The following is a 19,033-nucleotide window of genomic DNA, read 5'->3' as shown; positions in this document are numbered from 1 at the left end:
TTCAATGTTGCTGCTGTTAAGCTAGAGAAGAATAAAATTCATCAACTTTCAGCAAGAAAGATGGTATTAATCTAGTTTAAAAATGTAAGGCAGGGCAGGAAAAACTGTTGATACTCAACTTGCATCACCGGAGGACCTCAGAATTAAAGAAATTGAATCCACACTGCTACCCTCCCCCAGGTATCCAAAGACATTCAAGGCTTTGGAGACTTTAGTTGGCATCTGAAATAGAGAAGAAAAGAAACCAAAAGTTCTGAAAAGCATAATGCTGAAGAGCCTTTGAGCAGGTAAGTACTTGCTAATGGAGAAAATAATCTTCTCTCTGTGTGGGGTTATTCTGGAGTGTATCTGAAAAACAGGAACAATAAACAAAAAAGATTTTCTGCTGAAGAAACTCTTAGGCTCAGTTGCCACTGGTAGGAACTGAAATGAAAATAGCTGGGGCTTTTCTAATTTATTTTTTCTTTTAAATAAGCTTTATTTTTTTTTAGAGCAGTTTAGATTCAGAGCAAAATTGAGCAAAAGTACAGAAGTTCCCATTTATCTTCTGCACCTACACATGCACAGTTTCCCTAACTGTCAACATCTTGCCACAGAGTGGTCATTTGTCACAACGGATGAACCTACACCATTATCACCCAAAGTCCATAGTTTTCATTAGAGTTCCTTTGTCCAAGCCCACAGAATGTGCAAAACCAAGAGTGACTGAGTTTGCAAGACAGTTCATGACCAAACTACTAATTACCTGGTTAGTTGTTGAGGTTCCTCTCTTAAAAAAAGAGGAGGGGATTATAACAACCTTTTGGGTCACATATATATGTGATGGGAGTTTTTAAAAACAACATTAGAAATCTCTTACTGATCAAACCAAGCATAATTCTGGTCAGAGCAAAAGGAAATAGCATCGGTATTTGGATAATCTTAAAACATAATGCTATTGACTGGAGTCAAGGTGATGAGGACAATAACCAGAACTGTGACAGTCAGAGACTAATGTTGGCAGATAGCAAGGGGTATGGAATTGATGAAAAAATTTTGAATGGAGGACAAGAAATGAAAACAGGGAATATAAATCAATGAAGTTTTCCAGCATATAATAAAACATTGTGAAGGTTTATTTTTTAAGGTAGAAATATTTTAAACCAGAATTCTTTGATATAAAGAGAGTGTACTGTAAGAAAAAAAGCTAAGAGTTTAAGGAAACATGTTGAAATAAAAATAAGAATGGTATTCTCAATATCATATAGTAAAAAAATTACAAGTGATGGATTGCTTAGTTTTGTTGGAGATAGAATGGAAAGCATATATCTTTTATATTCAGACAGATATGGCTCAAAATCAGCTACCATCCTCCAGGTTATGGGAACTTGGCTTCTTTAGTTTTTTTCATTTGAAAAATGAAATTAATAAGAGCCATTTCTCCCACAGGGAGGGAGCTACTGTACGTAATCAATTTGTTTAGTTGCCTGACACACAGTAAATATTGGTGTCAGTATTAGAGTCAGTATTGGTATTAAATATGGTGTTAACACTGGTGTTAGTGTTCACATTTTAGGCATTCACTTTTCTCAATCCCTTTTCTAAACATTTTTAGGAGAGTGGAGAAATATATGTATCTATATTGCCTCAGAGGAACTATAGGCCCAGAGTGAACCTTGATATACTGATTCACACTATATGGGGAGTGAACAATGCTAGGTTAGATCATTATTCAATATGGGTGAGGTCAAAGTGGTATACAATTTTGATAGACATATATGTTCAACATACATCTAAAAATATAAGGAAAAGTATTATTCAGTTATTGTTATGTTTACACTAATATTGTGCAGTTATTAAAAAAGTCTGGGTAATTTTACTGTTTAGAAAAATGTAGAACAGTCAATTGAGACACAAACATGTTTAATTCATTGAATATATATATTTTTTATTAAACCAGCAAAGGAAAATAATTTTCAATATGTTGAATTTTAGTTGGTTTTTCATTTAATATTTTCTAGGTAAATATTTGTCAATTTCTAAACATTATGCATAATAACATTGTTGCTGAATTTCATCAGTTTAAATGATCAACATGGTTTTCAAAATACGCTCTTCATGTTTTGCACAGACTGATTTAAAAATCCACCTAATAAAATTATAAAAACCTATCAAACACAAATCTAACACTGAAAGTGTGCTCATATGTTATATTGGGGTGTGTGTGTGTGTGTGTGTATGTGTGTGTGGAGCTATATTTATTATTTTGCAAGTTTAATGCTTCTTGGGTCATAAAACTGTTGACACCCAAAAATTAAATTTTGAATAATTTATTACATGAGACATTATTTTTTAAACGCAGAAGATACTGTATTATGTATAGTTGTCAGGTTTATGAATCAGGGCTTCAAGATGAGATTGCAAGTGATGCATAGATAACACAAGAAGACATTTTATTTCTAGTCATTGATGATTTTTGAAATCCAGCACTGTGGAAATGGTACATGGTTTCAAGTTAAGAGAGAAGTCAAGAGCAGTTTAAGTGAGGATGGTATCCACATCCTATGGCTTCTCTCCTGTTCCTGAACAGTCTCCCTCCCCTTGTTAATAGTCAGGGTGGTAATCAGGTCTGAGGCGTCTTCCTAAAATTATCTGAGCTTCCCAAGCTCCCTGGAGAGTTTATCACCTTCACTTTCTCTTAGCTTCCCAGAATCTCTATACCCCAGAATCATTATGTACTTTGAGCACATCAGCATATGCTTTTCTGACTTTGCAAAATTTGAGTTACAAATAACCTTTTGAAATAAAACAATTATACAATTTGGGAAATATTTATGCAGTTCTCAGTCAAATAGTGAACATTAGCTATAATATACATAATTTATACTGTGGTAAAAGTGTAGGAGAAGAGAAATTTCAGTACATTGACAAGTTGCCAAGTATATTCTACATAGGAACAATTGCATAATATGGGAAGTATCTATTCAGATCTTGGGCTAAAGTTGAGCATTAGCAATGATACGAATGCTTTTTACTGCAGTAAAAGATTCATGAGAAGATAAAATTACTGTACATTGACAAAATAGAGTTCTTCTTTCTTTGGAAAATTAATTCAATTCTGACCAATATTCTCATTACATTCCTGGAAGTTATTTTTGAAATTGCCACTAATAAGGACATACCACAATCAATTATTTAGCTATTTCAGAATTAGATCATCGCTCCACTATTTTATAAGCTCTCACACCACTCAACTTCAATTTTGAGATTTCATTTCTAATGATGACAATGGAAACTGATGTATCTGCTTTCTTGAAAAGATGCTAGTTTAAAAGCAAACATGCAAATTCTTTGCAATTGTATGTAGCTTTCTTTGAGCCTCTAAAATAATATCTCAAGAGAGAATAAAGTAGAAATTTGAAAAATTTGTCATGTTTTCATTTCCTCTATGTTTAAAAATGATGTAAAATATATATGTACTTTGAAATGAAAGCTATAACAAGAAATCCACCATAAGTGAGAATTGCTATTTTTTGCTGTCCATACAATTTGGTAGTAAGAGCTCCTCCTCCTGCTCCCAAATGTGCTACAGATGCGTGTACTAGATGTGAAATTCTTCGAGATTAATTATCTTAATCTTTTTGACACGCTTCAAAGATATAGATATAGATATAGAATGTTAAATGTGGGAAATGGGAGAGAAGATTCTGCTATGTACTGAAATTACTAAGAGGATATTCTTATGCTTTGTCCTAATGTTTGACAAAACTGTGTACTTGATGTGATGTTGCAGATTAGACACAATGTTCATGTCTCCATCTCCATTTTTAGTGGAGAAAATAGAGTCACTTAATATATCTATGCCTTATTTTCTTAATGGTAAAGCAGCAAAGACTGTCTTTTCCATTATAGGAAGGAATTCATGCTGATTTAAAGAGATAATTGAGAAATAAACAATGATTTCGAAGCACATAATACTCAATTAATGATAGCATAAGAATAGCCAAATTAAAAAAATATTTTCAACACCATTACACATTCCTCATTTGCTCCAATGAGGCTGAAGTTTTGTAGAGAAAAAAATTTTAGGAGGATAGTGCCAAATTGAAAATCAACAAAAATTCCCCAAGACTCAAGAAGTCAGTAATTTGTAGGCAAATCAACCACAATGAATTACAACAATTTGAATCACTCGATGGCAAATGAAAGAGAATAAAAAATTTTTTCTAAAATTCAGAAATGACAGCAAATCAAATCCAGGTTTTGACTCATCATAGGTATTAATTAAAATGGCTTCCTGCCTAAACTTCTGTAACTCAATGACAAGGTGTTGAAATTCAAGTTTTCAATGTGTTTTACATTTTTATTATGATGCCTTTTAATTTATTTAAACTGAGATTTGTGTTGACACTTTTGGCATTTTTTTTAAATACTCAGGATGGGCAGCCAAATATTATGTAGGCATTTTAATTTCATTATTAGTATTGTCAGTTTGCTAAAGAGGAATTCTGCTCAAGGAAGAGTGCTAGTATTCTTTTCAGAAAGTTCACAATCAGCAGTTCAGCTATCTTTATTTCTGATCAGTACCAGAGGCATTGCTAACTAACTTGTGGGTTTCCACTGGTGAAATTACTGACTTATAGGTTGGCATAATGGTGTTGTAAATGAGCTTTCCTTGGGGAAATGGGGGTATTCATGATGATTGGATTGGGTAAGAAATTTAACAAAGTCTCTATATTGTTTAAGTAAGACATAAAAAATCTAGAAAATATTGATCTTCATCTTTCTATACTTTCCCCCCTTTCTCTCTCCTCCTTCTTTCTTCTCTCTTTTATTTCTCTCTTTCACATTCTCTTCCCTTCTCCCCTCTCCATTTCTCTTCCTCTCTCCCTTCACTTCAATTTCACTGAATTTCAACTCATTTTAAGAATGTCTTAGGATGTGACAAGTCTATTAAAAATTTAAAACAAGTTTTAAAAGTAACATTTTCTAAGTCATTAATTTGTTTTTCCCCCCCAGTTTCATTGGGTTATAATTGGTAACACTTATTTATATTTAAGTTATATAATGTGATATTTTGATATTTGTATACTGTGAAATGATTACCACAAGCAAGCTATTTAATATTTCTATCACCTCACATAGTTACAATGTTGTTTATGTTGTGAGAACACTTAAGATCTACTTTCTTATCAAATTTCAAGTATATAATACAGTTTTATTAACTATAGTTACCATGCTGTACATTAGATCTCCAGAACTTATTCATCCTGCACAATTGAAACTTTGTACCCTTTGATCAATATCTCCCCATTTCCTCAGCCCCCAACCCCTAGTAAGTCGGAATCATGAAAAAATGGAAAATCTAAACAGATCAATAAGGAATAAGGAGATTGAATCAACAATCAGAAATCCCCAGCAAGAAAAGCCTAGGACCAGATGGCTTCACTGCTGAATTCTACAAAATATTTAAAGAAGAATTAAAGCTAATCCTTCTCAAACCCTTCCAAAAAACTAAAGAGGAAGTAATAGTTTCAAACTCATTTTGTGAGGCCAGCACTACCCTGATGCCAAGGCTAGACAAGAACACTATAAGAAAACTTCAGGCTAATATCCCCGATGAACATAGATCTACGTTTTTAAAGTGGATTATGTATATGTTCCCATCAATTTCCCCTGATAGTTGCCATCAGAGTACGGAATGCATCTAGTTTTAGGTTCTATGTTAACATTCACTATGTATGTGATCACTTGCAGTATCAGGGCTTTGAAAATAAATAGACCTGAGTTCAAATCTAAACTCTATCTCTTACTAATTTTGTGGTCTTTGGAGCTAATATTTGACTTTTAATTTCTGTAAACAGGGATGATAATGTTTTGCTTGCAAGACTATTGTGCTGATGAATTGAGATAGCTTGAATAAAGTTCCTAGCATGATATTGCGCCTTTAGTGGGATTTTAATAAATATTAGCTCATTTCTGCCCCAGCAACATTTCTGCCTTTGAGAATATATATTAGATGTTTATGAAGGTGCACCTGCTTTCTGTTCAGCTTTATTGAAATACAATTGAGGTACACTAAATTGCACACATTTAAAGTATATAACTTAATGAGCTTTGATATATGTATACACCTGAAAACTCACCTGCTTTTATAAATCAGTTTTTCCGTTTTTACTGCTTTCTACAAATTGTGGTTAGCTATGTATTTTTATCCCATCTTTCATCTAATCTACTTAAATGGCATCTAATATATACAGGATCAGATCTGAACCTTGGAATCAGGCCTTTCTTCCCCCCAGCATTTAACCCTTATATTCCTCTCCAGCTTTATCTCCTTTGGGCTCTTGGTTATGGCAACGGTCTGTTCATTTTTCAGATATGCCTTGAACCAGGGTTATATTCATTCTCTCTGGTACCCTGCCCCATGACTACCTCATCTATTAAAGCCTTATCCTTTCTTTAAAGATCAGCCAAAATCTCAATTTTTGAAGGAGTCTCATTGATTTCAACTTTGTTTCCTTTGATTTCCTTGACTACTTTGTTTACTACACAAATGAGAGAGTGTGTGAAAAGCTCCCAGCCCAGTGCCTCATACAATGTAGGAATTCAATAAATGTTATTTTAACATAGTTAATAATGGATAGCTTAGCTCCCTACATTTATTCATTTATTCACTCAATAAACAACTATTAAAAATTTGACAAGCATATCTACTATGTATGTAGTACAGGTGGGAGGAGTACAGGTTCAAAAGGAAGAGTGTCATCTTATAACCCAGTGGGAAAGATAAGTCAGCAAAGAGATAATCACAGCTTAGTGTGATTTGTGTGAATAAGTATGGGTCGTGAGAAGAAATGCCTTGGATTCAGCTCCAGCTGAATCCCAGAACTGTCAGATCTTCTGATTTTTCAAGCAAAATTAGAAATCTATATTTTTGAACATATTACTCATTTTACTCAAGTTTCTTAAACATGATTTTGGCCAAACTAAATGATTTTGAGGGGTAGGTCAGTCTACAGGACATCAGCTTATGAATTCTGCTTCATTGCCTCATGCAGTGCAATGTCATAGTCACTTGTGAGATGGAAGGGGCCTACTGTACATGAGAATGCACACCAGCACTGGGAAAGATGTTATGCTGTGTATGATGTAGTCTGGGGCACTACTTCCCAGTCAACTTGTTCTTTTGCTATTCTGCCCTGATTCTCTTGTGTCACAGCATCTCATCTCAACTCCCTTGTGAGTTTTCTACAGTCCACACCTGCCCCACACACGCCCCAAGCTGATGCCAGTTGTCAGCTGTCAATTAGCATCATGTTTGCCCAGTGATCGTTCTATAATATGTTTGAGAGAAGAAACAACAGATAGACCAAAAATGGACTCTATTAAAAAAAAAATGGTAAACACCATATTATTCTATAGAAGTGGAAAATATTCTTAAGTATTTAATATGCAGCATGAGGTTCTAGTCACTTATTTATGGCTCTTTCCTTGGCCTCTTATATGAATCGTTGCTCAGTTGAAGATAACAGAAACTACTCTAGCATTTTAAGATGAAAACGATTTAATACAGAAAATTTGACGTGGGCAAAATCACTGTTGTCATGAAAGACTAGGGCTCCAAAATGTTCTCCCAGCCAACAGCACAGAGCTGAGTCCATAGCGAGGCAGCTGTAACTTTGTTGCGCTCAGGAAGCACCTGCTGCTCCGGCGTCACGCAGTCCTCAGTGGGATCCAGGAACCAGCGTCAAGTAGTCCTCTCTGAGATCCAAGAATCAGCCTCATGCAGTCCTCGCTGGGATCTGGGAATCAGGAAGTCCTTGCTGGTCTGCAGCAGGTCCACACTGTCTTAGCTGACATGTAGAGGAAGGATGCTGATACCAGTTCAGAACCAAGCCACTCAAGTTAGACCCACGTCAGCAAAACAGATACCTTGCATGCCACTGTCCTCTCTTCATGTAAGACATTTCTGAATTCGGATTCATGAAATTCACGGGGGTATCTTAGTGAAACTAGAATAATATTTGGAAGCCTCAACCTCAAGAAATTCTGGGAAATACAGATTTTTTTTTTAAAAAAAATGCAATTTCGTTTAGTATTATGGAGTTTTCAGAATAGTATTTTTGTTGGTTAAATTCATGTCTATTTTAAAATATAATTTAAGATAGTATTTTTTACTTAAAAATGAGTAATGGTTCCTGTATTTTAGAAAAAGATGTTGAGTGCATCCACCTGCCATATTAGTCACTTCGACACCCATATACACCTTCTCTTCATACGTAAACTTTAAAACAGCAGCAAAAACAACAATTGCTTATTGAAAAAAATCACATTCACAGATGTCAGAAATAGTGCTAACTTGTCCCAGTAAGATCACTGTACTTGGTACAGCAACAGTAACTAGAGTCATCACTTAATTAAGCTATAAATCATTTTCATAGACTCATCTGATAAACTTTTTTTTGTTATAGAATAGTTTTAGTATTCATTACAGGTATATACCTTAATTTACTTAAGATATACTTTTTGACTGTAGTCTCTATTTTTTGCCATTTGAATATAAATCAGATGAAAACCACTCAGAACAGTACATAGCAAATCATAGATACAAAATACATATTATGTATAAATAAATGTATACAATTATTAAATTATGAAAATGAATGCATAATAAATATTTGTGGGCTCTTTTAACATTTTGTTATGATGAATTTCTAGAAGTAGAACATATGTTTACTTTCAGGTTTATTTACATGAATTGCATGACTGCCATAGAAAGATTTTTCTAATTTCCATTCTTTCTAGCTGTCAAGGAGCCTGTCTACTTCCCTGAGTAGAAGATAAGTTTTCCTTATTCTCTCTAACAGAAGCATATGTGTTAGCTAAAATAATCGTGACACATTTTTAATTTAAATGATATAAAGATCCTCTCTTTGGTTTTATCATATTGTTTTATTACTGTCTGGAAAAGGTAGCAGAATTTATAATCATTTGGGGTTTTCTAGAGCTTCATAGGAGGGACTCAGGGAAAAATCAGCTGTATTTTCAGGTGTATATCTGCTCCAGGAACCTGTGGTCTCTGCTGAGTGAAAGTTGGGACTCTTGTGAATGTTAGTAACATGAAATCAAACTTGTAAAAATGGGTAATGATAGCTGTGGCATCCAAAGGAAGTGTGTTAACCTAGTTGGAATTTATATGGATTAATCAGCTTAGTCTTTTGAGGTTATATCGAGAAGTTTATAAGTATCAGAGCTCATGAAAACCTGTGGCTTTCACCTATTTTTATCAGTTGGGAATATGAATAATCATTATCTCACTGAAGTTCTAACTTTGGCATTTTGTCAGCATTTTTGCAATCATAGTGCTGGGGTGAGAGGTGGTTAATCTGAGTAGCTGTGAGACTATTTGTTCACGTTTATCTCGATTTCCTCTAAAGGTAATCGTGGAGCAGAGAAACACAATTATTTCATAATTCTTAACAGCCATTACGAACTTATTACACATCCTTGCTGCTGTCTGCAGGCCAGCAACACCAGCAATGCCTGGGTCCTCATTAGAAATGTAGAATTTCAGGTCCTACTCTGGACCTACCAAATCAGAATCATCATTTTAATAAAATCTTCAAATGATTTGTGTGCATGCTAGTGTTTGATAGCACTGTTTGAAGCTACTCACCAGAAAATCTGCTTGAGTATACTAGGTCTCATTTTCGTGAAATTTGATAAATTACTGTACCCTGTAAGCCTGAGTTTTCTCATCTATAAAATTATATTAACAGCATTTCTTTAGAGAGAGCTTGACAAAGTTAAATAATATAAAGTGAGTAAAGTTCTTAGCTTGAAGGATGGTATTATCATCTTGTATTATAAATCCAGCACCATAACACTCATAGCAGCTGCTGACTGAAGGATTGCCCTGTGCTGATGTATTGCAGACATCACTTCTCTTCAAAGTAGATGTAAATGAGTCCCATTTTACTGATTAAGACTATAACATCAGAGGATTAAATGATTTACCCCAAGCCATAAACTTTGTAAATAAGGAGACTGGGATTTCAACCTAGGTTTACATGGCTCAAATTTCTACCTTCTCTATTTTAGGCTTAAAATTGCTCCTTTTCTTCACTGTGGAGATAATTTTTTTTTTATATTCTATATTGTTTATTTATCCCAGCTACATAGATTTATTTAATTTATGCACAATATTATTGAAGAATTTGAAGTTAAGAAAAAAAAAGCTGTATCTTCACAATAATGTTCCCCTCCCTGGTTACCACTGTTTGTCATATAAACAAGTAAAATTAGCCTCATTTAGCTGAATTTTTTTTCCCTCCTTCACAGTGTTATTCTGAGTTGGAGTCATATTCTTGTGAATAACCTTAAAAAACTTTTACAAGCGAGCTGCTGTGCCTAGGCAATGCAAAGGAAAGGGGAACTGAGGAACATGGCCAGCTTCTCATGAAAAAGAGGCAGGAAATAACAATTCTAGATGATGAGGCTGGCTTTGCTCATCCCGACAGTTGATGAGGGGCATCTCATTATCAGAATGCCCGCAACAACAATAAATATATAACAAATATATTTGTTATATTTGCCACTGGTATGCAAAGTCATGTGAATGTACAAGTTATCTTCCAAGGTGTATTTAGTCTCAATGAGAGTCCCCTCCTTCAGGGAAATTATTATCCAGAGGTAGAGAGACCTCTGCGTGAACAATGAAAGAGATGTCTTATCAAACTGGATAGGCAGATAACATCATTTAGAATAAAAAATACAGTGAAATTATAGTTTTTCTTTTGGTTGTTGTCTAAGAGCTGAAAAGATAGACGTGAGATATTGGGCAAAGAATTTTTAAAAAGAGAGAGAGAGAGAAGAGACAAGGAGGCAAGAAAACCTGACAAAGCCAGTTGTTCCTTTATAAGAAAACCACTCTGTACAAGACATATCTCTCAAAATACTGACTGAAATTATTTTATGTAACTAGTATAAAATCATTGCAGAAAACTACTGGAATACCAATAAGCATAGACTAATTCTGTTCTCGGAGAACAGACAGTGTAGGTGGGCTTATGAAATAAACATGGGCAAAATGATATTAGATATGAGTCAAAAAAATAAAAGGGCTTACTTACAGAATATCTTGACCAAATATTCACTCCCTTCTGTAGGGGGAATATTGTCTTCCTTAAACTGAAGGTAGCATTTAATAATGAAAGTACATAGAGTATAGGAGAGCATAAAGGAAAACTAAACTGCTTATATGTGTAGTATATACACCTTTAAAATAAATATTAGGGGGTCATAGTATAGATATTATGAGGTAGAAAGAATATGGTTAAGTTCTGAGATTCTTGAAGGCTTCTACGATATGGAATGTGGAAGAAGCAACATTTTCTTGGAACCTTGGAACATGTAGACAAGAATGTGTTAGAAGGAAGGAGCCTTCCAAAAGAAGAAAGTGTTGTGTAGGTTTTTACTCCCATTCTTAAGTCACCATTAATTTAATAACTTTCCTGAAGGGTGGATAGGTAGGTAAGAAACCCTAAAACAAATGTTTTTCTCAATTTTAATATTTGTCCCAATTTAGGAAATATTAGCTAAATCATAAAGAAAAAGGAATGAACATATTGGAATTAATTGTATTACTTAGGATAGGTTAGGTTATGCTGTCATAACAAACAATCCCACCAGAATCAAATGGGATTAAAAGAAACACTAAAGGGTTTAATTTATACACAGGCCACATTTACTTTGAGTGTTAGTTGGGACTTTGTTTTATATCACTCAGAGAAGGAGGCTAATGAAGACTTCATTATCTAGAACTCCCTGGTCATGACAGCAGTGGTAATTAAAGGCCAGAATTGACATGTCACTTCCACTCATATTTCATTGACCAACGTAAATCAAATTGGCCATGCTGCCTAACTGTAAGAGGGACAAAGGGTACAACCCTTCTATTGGCCCAGAAGTAGAATAACTTGATACTAATGAATAGAAGTCATGGCTATTATGTTAGTAAGTATAAAAATCAGATCTTTTTGAGTAAAAAAGTTATAGTGTAAATTGTATTTGCTGAATCTGCCTTTAACTCTTACACAGTCCTTGAAATCATACCAATGAAAGATTCATTAGATTTAATGTGGCCATCTTTAAAATATAAGTTCCCTGAAGAATAAAGCAGACCATTAGCAATGAAAGCCTTGGTATGAATGGGTTATATTATATTGCTCTTCCTCTGCTAACCAGTTTAAGTTAGCCTCTGAGGGCAATGTATATTCTGAAGCAGAATGAAGAGTTAATTTGATACAAGTGGTGTGTTATGGAAATACAGTCAGAAAGTGTCAGCAGTGGAAGTCTGGAGCAGCGTGATGGCCACCTGCATTTACAGGATGAAGAAATATGGTACACAAAACACGAGATGCTATCAAGACACATTGTGCCTCTGGCCACTCTTGAAACATGATGCGCAAAACTTCAAACCCAAAGCACTTGAAATGAAAAGGAACTAGTTGTTTTCAAAAACATTTTCAGTAGTGCTTTAAAATGCCGGCTAAGTGCTTTTGCAGTGCTTCTATTTACTTATAACTTATTGAAAAGTTAGCTTGTTATTGTGTTATCCATTTTTACTGGAGCTATATAAAAAGTTCTATTTAGGAAAGATCTGGAAAGGGATTCAGTTTTGTCTTGAGAGAACCATTGAGAATTTAGATTAAAAAAACAACCTACGCTCAAATCTTAATTTAGATTTTACTAGCTATGTGATTATTAGCAAATTATTTAAGCTCTCCGAAATTCAGTTATGTCACTTGTGAAAAAGGGATGGTAATAATAAAGATGCCTGCCTCTTGGGGTTATTGTGAAACTTGAATGAGGGCCTTTCCATAAAAACGTATTATAAATGCATTATAAACACCTCACTATACATATTATTATTGAAAATGTTACATCTCCTTTTCTTTTTCTTTAACAATTAAACTTAGTGAGGTGCAATTTACATATAATAAGTCAACAATTTGAAATGAACAATTCGATGCATTTTGACAAATTATGTTGCTACTTAAGTAGCAACCATCAGAAAGAATCAAGATTTAGAACATTTCCATCATCTCATAAAATTTCTTTGTGCCCATTTGATATTATTTCCTAACTCAAATTTCTGACCCAGGTGACCACTGATTTTCTTTTGGTCAATGGAGATTGGCTGTGCCTATCTAGACTTTCCTATAAGAGGAATAACAGTGTGTAAGTCTTTGAATCTTGCTTTATTTGCTCGGTATAATGTTTTTAAGATTCACTCATGCTATTACATATATCAGTGGTTCATTCTATAATCCTATTTACTACTTAACAAGAAAAAACAGAGTAAATAAATTACCTTGTCAATTTTAAAAGTAGAGAACTCATTAAATAAACCTAAAAAAAGAAAAATTTATCGGTATAAATAATGACAGAAATTATACACCAAGCCATTAATTAACACCTTCCTCTCTATCTGGATCACATCAGGCTTCCTCATTTTTATCGCACATCTTCAAAGAGCCCATGTATGTATAATACAGGTATTATCATGGAGCTGTACAAACAAAGAGGATAATTTCGTGTGCTCTGGGAACTCAAATTTGATAATAACATCACCATTAATAGAGACATATTAAGAGCAATTTTCCTTAAGTAGATATTATCATATGCAATATTTAATATATACATGCATGTAAACACTAAAATTTTATATTAAAAAGTAGACTAAAATAAAGAAAATAATACTAATTATATTGAATTTGAAATTAAAAGACTGGGTTTGAGTCTGCTATTGTATAGCTACTGAGCCTTGATAGGTCACTTAATCTCTCTGAGATTCAATTTTCTTATATGCTAAATAAGGGTAAATGTAAACGTTTACTTATTGATTTTGTGAGAATTAAAAAAAATGTATGTGCATGAGAGCAGTTGCTAAACCATAAAGAACTATAAAACTGTAAAGTATTAATAAACACAGTCTTGTATACCTACTTAATTTAAGACATTTAAATACAGTCTTGGTCTTGGAACATTTGGGACAAACATGCTCCCCTGCATCTGTACCTGTTTTTTTTGTTGTTTTTTTTTTCGTTTTTCCTTTTGGATGATAATAGGCCTTTGCTTCTTTCTCATCTTTATTTTATCTGTTGCTCTGTGATATGATATAATGATACCCTTAGGGTGAGTGTTAATTTCAGTGAACTGAATTACCACATGTTTATAAATATACATCCATTCAATCATGCCCTTTCTTTGCTATATGAAGAATGCAATCACAGATACACAGTAACTGATGTGAGCGTAATGAATGGGATGCACACATTCTCCCAGTGACTTAAATATTAGTACCCCCCACCTGCCCAATATTGACAAATAGGGTGTTTAATGCAAATTATTTCTTTTATCTCATACTGTAAAGTACTCTATCACTCTCGCAAGAGTTAATAGGTTGCAATGTAACAGCAATATTTTCAGTAGCCTACCCTTGTTCCTGTCTCTATCATCTCCCTTTCCTCCTACTCCTCAAAACTGGAAGCTTCTAGATCATCTCTTATTTAAACCAGTCTGGCTCATCCAAGGACATTTCCCTATCTTTTACTCTTAATTGTGCTATTATTTGGTGGGGGTCTTGGATACTGAAGTGCAGATAGCTAATACAGCTATTGGAAGCTCTAAAGACAAATTTATATAAGTCTTGGTGATGAAACGCAAGAGCCTAAAGGATAGATAAAGAGCTATTGGAAGCTCTAAAGACAAATTTATATAAGTCTTGGTGATGAAACGCAAGAGCCTAAAGGATAGATAAAGAGCTATTGGAAGCTCTAAAGACAAATTTATATAAGTCTTGGTGATGAAACGCAAGAGCCTAAAGGATAGATAAAGCACTCACTTTTAGCTGGTACCCTTTCTACCGTGGTCTTTTCAAAGACTGTTATACCTCTCCAGGTACATGAAGCAGATCATGAATTTCCCCAGTGCTCAAGGGAATGGCCTTGGAATCCCAACTATTCTTCTTTATTACCAATTTGCTCTCATTTAAACTGCATCCCTCAATACCCTCCACCCATACCCCGCCCCCCACACACACACCTTTCCTGACTTGCTGATTCTTACCTTTATTCTTTTCTCTGGACTCTCGCTCAAGCAAGTAGACCATATCTTTTGATATCTAAGTCTTGGATTTCTTCAATTGTTTGGTCATCCTCTGGATTTCTGTGTTTCCAACTATCTCTAGTAGAAAACCTCTTAATTCCACATACTTTTCCAGTAGCTTAAGATAGAACTTCCCTTAAAAATAACAAATATGGATATTTGATTCTTTCGTATCCTGAAACTTGAGTGATTATAAAAAGAGGATGAGAGACTTCAGAGAGTCCCAACACTATTAGGAAGAATTCTGCTACTGGCCCTAGAGAATAAGATTGGTTGCACATCAACTGGGACTGATGAGATTTGTTGCATATCAACTGCAGCACATGTCACAGAAAGTTGCCCTTAGCAGTCTTGATTCTTAACCTGCATGTGTGACTCTCACCTGGCCAGTGAGCGGAAGAAAAAGTGAGGGCCAAATAATGTATGTGAATCTTATAGGCTGGCTGTGTCAGTCAGGTGTGTTCCATATACTCCAAACACTGACCTGCAGAATATGAGCCTTATGAGGTCTGGGGTCTTGTTTTCACGTCTATGTAGCAACCCCAGTGCTTAGGACTGTGCCTGACACAGAGTGAGCACTTAACAAATATCTGTTTAATCAATTATAACTACAGTTGGAGAGGTATTACAGCAACCTCCTTGTGACTAGAGATGTTCCCTCCTGAGTCTAGGTTTGGATGTCAAACTCACGACAGGAATTTTTTGAGAAGTGGCTCTCCAGGAAAGGGAATTCTAGAACAGAGAGAGCAGCAGACACACAGGGATTTATAAAGGGAAGCTTTTATAAGAAGGAAGCTCCTGCCCCAAGCGAAATTTAAAAGAGAAACAGAGGAAGCATGCATGCCTGTGTGTGTTCGGGGGAGGCAGAGGGATGTCTTATATTTTGTACAGTAGGAAGGATAATTTCTGGATTGACATCCAGAACTGGCAAATTCTCCCTGTGTGATGATTCTCCAGCACTTCCAGTTAACACTTTTAAACTTCTCTATCCCCCTTCCCATAGCTCATGTTATTAAATACCAGAGTTTTCCATCTTTTTCATTTAATATTAGTTGACATTTAAAATTAAGTTAATAAGGAATAAAAAGCATGTCAGAGCAATTTTGATTTCCCCCTATGTTCTGTTGCATGTTCTGAAACATAGAACACATTCCTGTAGATAAAAGTGACAATATGGCAGTGAGCCTTGTTCCAGCAGTGGTTTCACGTAGGGATTTGAGAATAGGTAATCTGGTGTAGCTTGTAAAATAAAGGACATTCGGACCACATGTCCTTTATCAGTTGGGTAGTTAGGTCTGCAGCCCTGCCTCTTATCCTTGAGCTTGAGTTTTACGGTCTGCAGGCTGAATGTTTTAAAATGCATGAGTATAGCTTTCCCAAGGGTTCCACATGACATTCGGAGCTAGTGAGTTATTCATCTTTGTGATGTATGCTTTTGTGAATAAAACTGCTAAGATAACCATTTATTTATTCAACAGCTGTAGAAGTTTTGACTCATGCTAAATCCTGGGAGGAGATTCAGAGATCGCTGGGCTCTAGTCTAGGACTATTCTCCTGAGATTTGTACTGAGCCCTTGCCCTGTCACTCCCAGTGTCTAAGATGATGCTGTGCTTTTAGGTGGCCACCTCTGACTCACAAGGATCATGCAGAAGGGAGTCTCTTGGCCTGGATGCGAGATTAAGCTTTCACAGATCTGTGAAGTCCTTTGAATAGTCAATCCATTCCTCTGACAGGTGCAAAGGAAAAATAAAAGTACTTCCTGCATGTAAAACAACTTTCCAGACTCCAAGCTCCTCGGGAAAAACTTCATGTTGTAAGAGATGCAACGTAAAAGTTAAATTCTGCAAAGAAAGTGCATTCATTCAGCTGAGCTCCAGACATTTAGTGATAGCAAAGAAATATTCTCATGCGATCTGAGTTACTCCCAGCCCTGTGTACTATGAAAAAGGCGAACCACAAAAACTCTCCTTTTTATCTTAATGCATTTTGTTGACTATACGGCTAGACAGTACTGCTATACAAAGTCAACTCTGTATATGTGATCAGCATATAATAAAGGAACTGCAGATTTCTGATTCAGAGACATCGTTGCCATCCGATTACCTGAACATCAGTGGCGTTACACATTACAGAACATGGAAGCCGAGGTAATTGCCCTGCAGTAAAGTTATGTTTATACGTTTCATCATTTGTTACATAATACAAAAAGTCCTTTTTATCCTAGTTAATATTTGACAATGTGCAATTCTGTAGATTCTGTAGGTTAAATATGCAAAAGTTGGGTCTCCTAAAAAGTATCTGAAAATATAAGCACATTTTAGTAAATAGATAAACAAAATGTGGCACATTTGTATAATGGAATACTACTAATAATAAAAAGCTACATATCACAGACACTCGCAACAGTGTCTCAAACATTATGCTAAGTAAAAGAAGTCAGACATAAAAAAACATCATACTGTATGATTCCATTTTATATGAAATTCTTAAAAAGTCACACTTGGCGTGGCGGTTTGAAAATACCCACAGACTCTTTGATACTCTTCCTTTCAAGAAAAAGCACCTAATTCCCCTTACCTTGCACGTGGGCTAGACTTGGTAACGTTAACAAATAGAATAAAGCAGAAGTGAGTGCACAGGTGATCCAAGAGAGAGGAAAAGAGAGAGAGAAGAGTCAATCACAATGGGGCAGCCCCTGACTTTTATCCGGGACTGCACATAAAATTTCCTGCTTTTCTTGACCTTTCCCAGACCTTCCTCTGACCACCCCACCTCCTCCACAAATGGTGGCCTGTTTTGAGGCTCTGTAAAACTCTCTGGTCTAGACTATTACTTTTATGACTATTACTTTTATTTTTTATTTTTTACATCTACAGCACCTGGTCTTCCTAGGTGGTCTCCCATCCAAGTACTAACTAGGCCCGACCCTGCTTAGCTTCTGAGATCAGACGGGATTGGGCTTGTTCAGGGTGGCATGACCGTAGAGGAATAGACATTTTATCCATTGGTTTACATCGGTATCTTATTATTAAGGGAACTTATTCAACTGTCAGAGTAGGAACCAAGGCAGGGCTGGTTCTGCGGGTTATAAGATGTCTGAGATTGATTCTAGCTTTCAATGCAGAAAGTACATTTTTCATGTTTTCCTGAACTACATTGACTGTTATGTTTTTGCTGTAATTTTTCTGCACATGCCATCCCTCCTCCTTGGAGTGCCCTTTCCATCACCATCTCTGTATATTGACTTCCTGGTCATCCTTCCCAACCCATACCAACTGTCATTTGCTCTATGAAGCCATAGCCATGAGTTATTGTTACAACAAGATGTCTGCTCTCTCCTCTCTGATGCGATTTACTTTTATTTATCTTTATAAACTCTGCTTTGGGGTATACTTGGGGTATACAAATAATGCCTTCTCCTTTCTACCAGGATTAAGTTCCTTGGGAGTAGATACTATATCTTATTTTTCCACGTAACTCCTACTGACACCATAGAAAGGTCGTTAATATTTGTAACTTGGTCTTCGATGGGTTTTGTTTCTTCATAGGATATACTATCACCTTCAATCATCTTTAGGAGATGTGATTAATAGCAAAACCATGAAGCATTAAGAAAGAAAGATGGATATATGCAATTTTCAATGTTATCACAAACTATTCAAGAAGAGAGTATTGGGCTAATTTCAGGCGAGTAGTAATATCTTATATAACTCTTGCCATGTGCCAGGCTCTCTTCTAAACTATTCACTGTTATTTTCAATTCTCACAGTTTAAGAAGAGATTGAGATGCAGAAAGGATATATAACACTGAAAATCAAAAGCTGGTAGGTGGCAGAGATGAAGCCCAGCTGGCTCCAGAATCCTAGCTCTTAACTTCTG

At 35.3% G+C, this 19,033-nt stretch overlaps 1 pseudogene; it reads right to left on the bottom strand.

Moving 5' to 3' along the window:
• Window positions 1–18,021: 18,021 nt before the first annotated feature.
• Window positions 18,022–18,140, bottom strand: LOC112470341 (annotated as a pseudogene).
• Window positions 18,141–19,033: the final 893 nt, after the last annotated feature.

Source organism: Pteropus alecto, unplaced genomic scaffold (assembly GCF_000325575.1).
Source record: "Pteropus alecto unplaced genomic scaffold, ASM32557v1 scaffold10, whole genome shotgun sequence".
Classification (NCBI taxonomy): domain Eukaryota; kingdom Metazoa; phylum Chordata; class Mammalia; order Chiroptera; family Pteropodidae; genus Pteropus; species Pteropus alecto.
The sequence above is the reverse complement of the archived record's forward strand: the minus strand, read 5'-3'. Positions and strand labels throughout refer to the sequence as shown.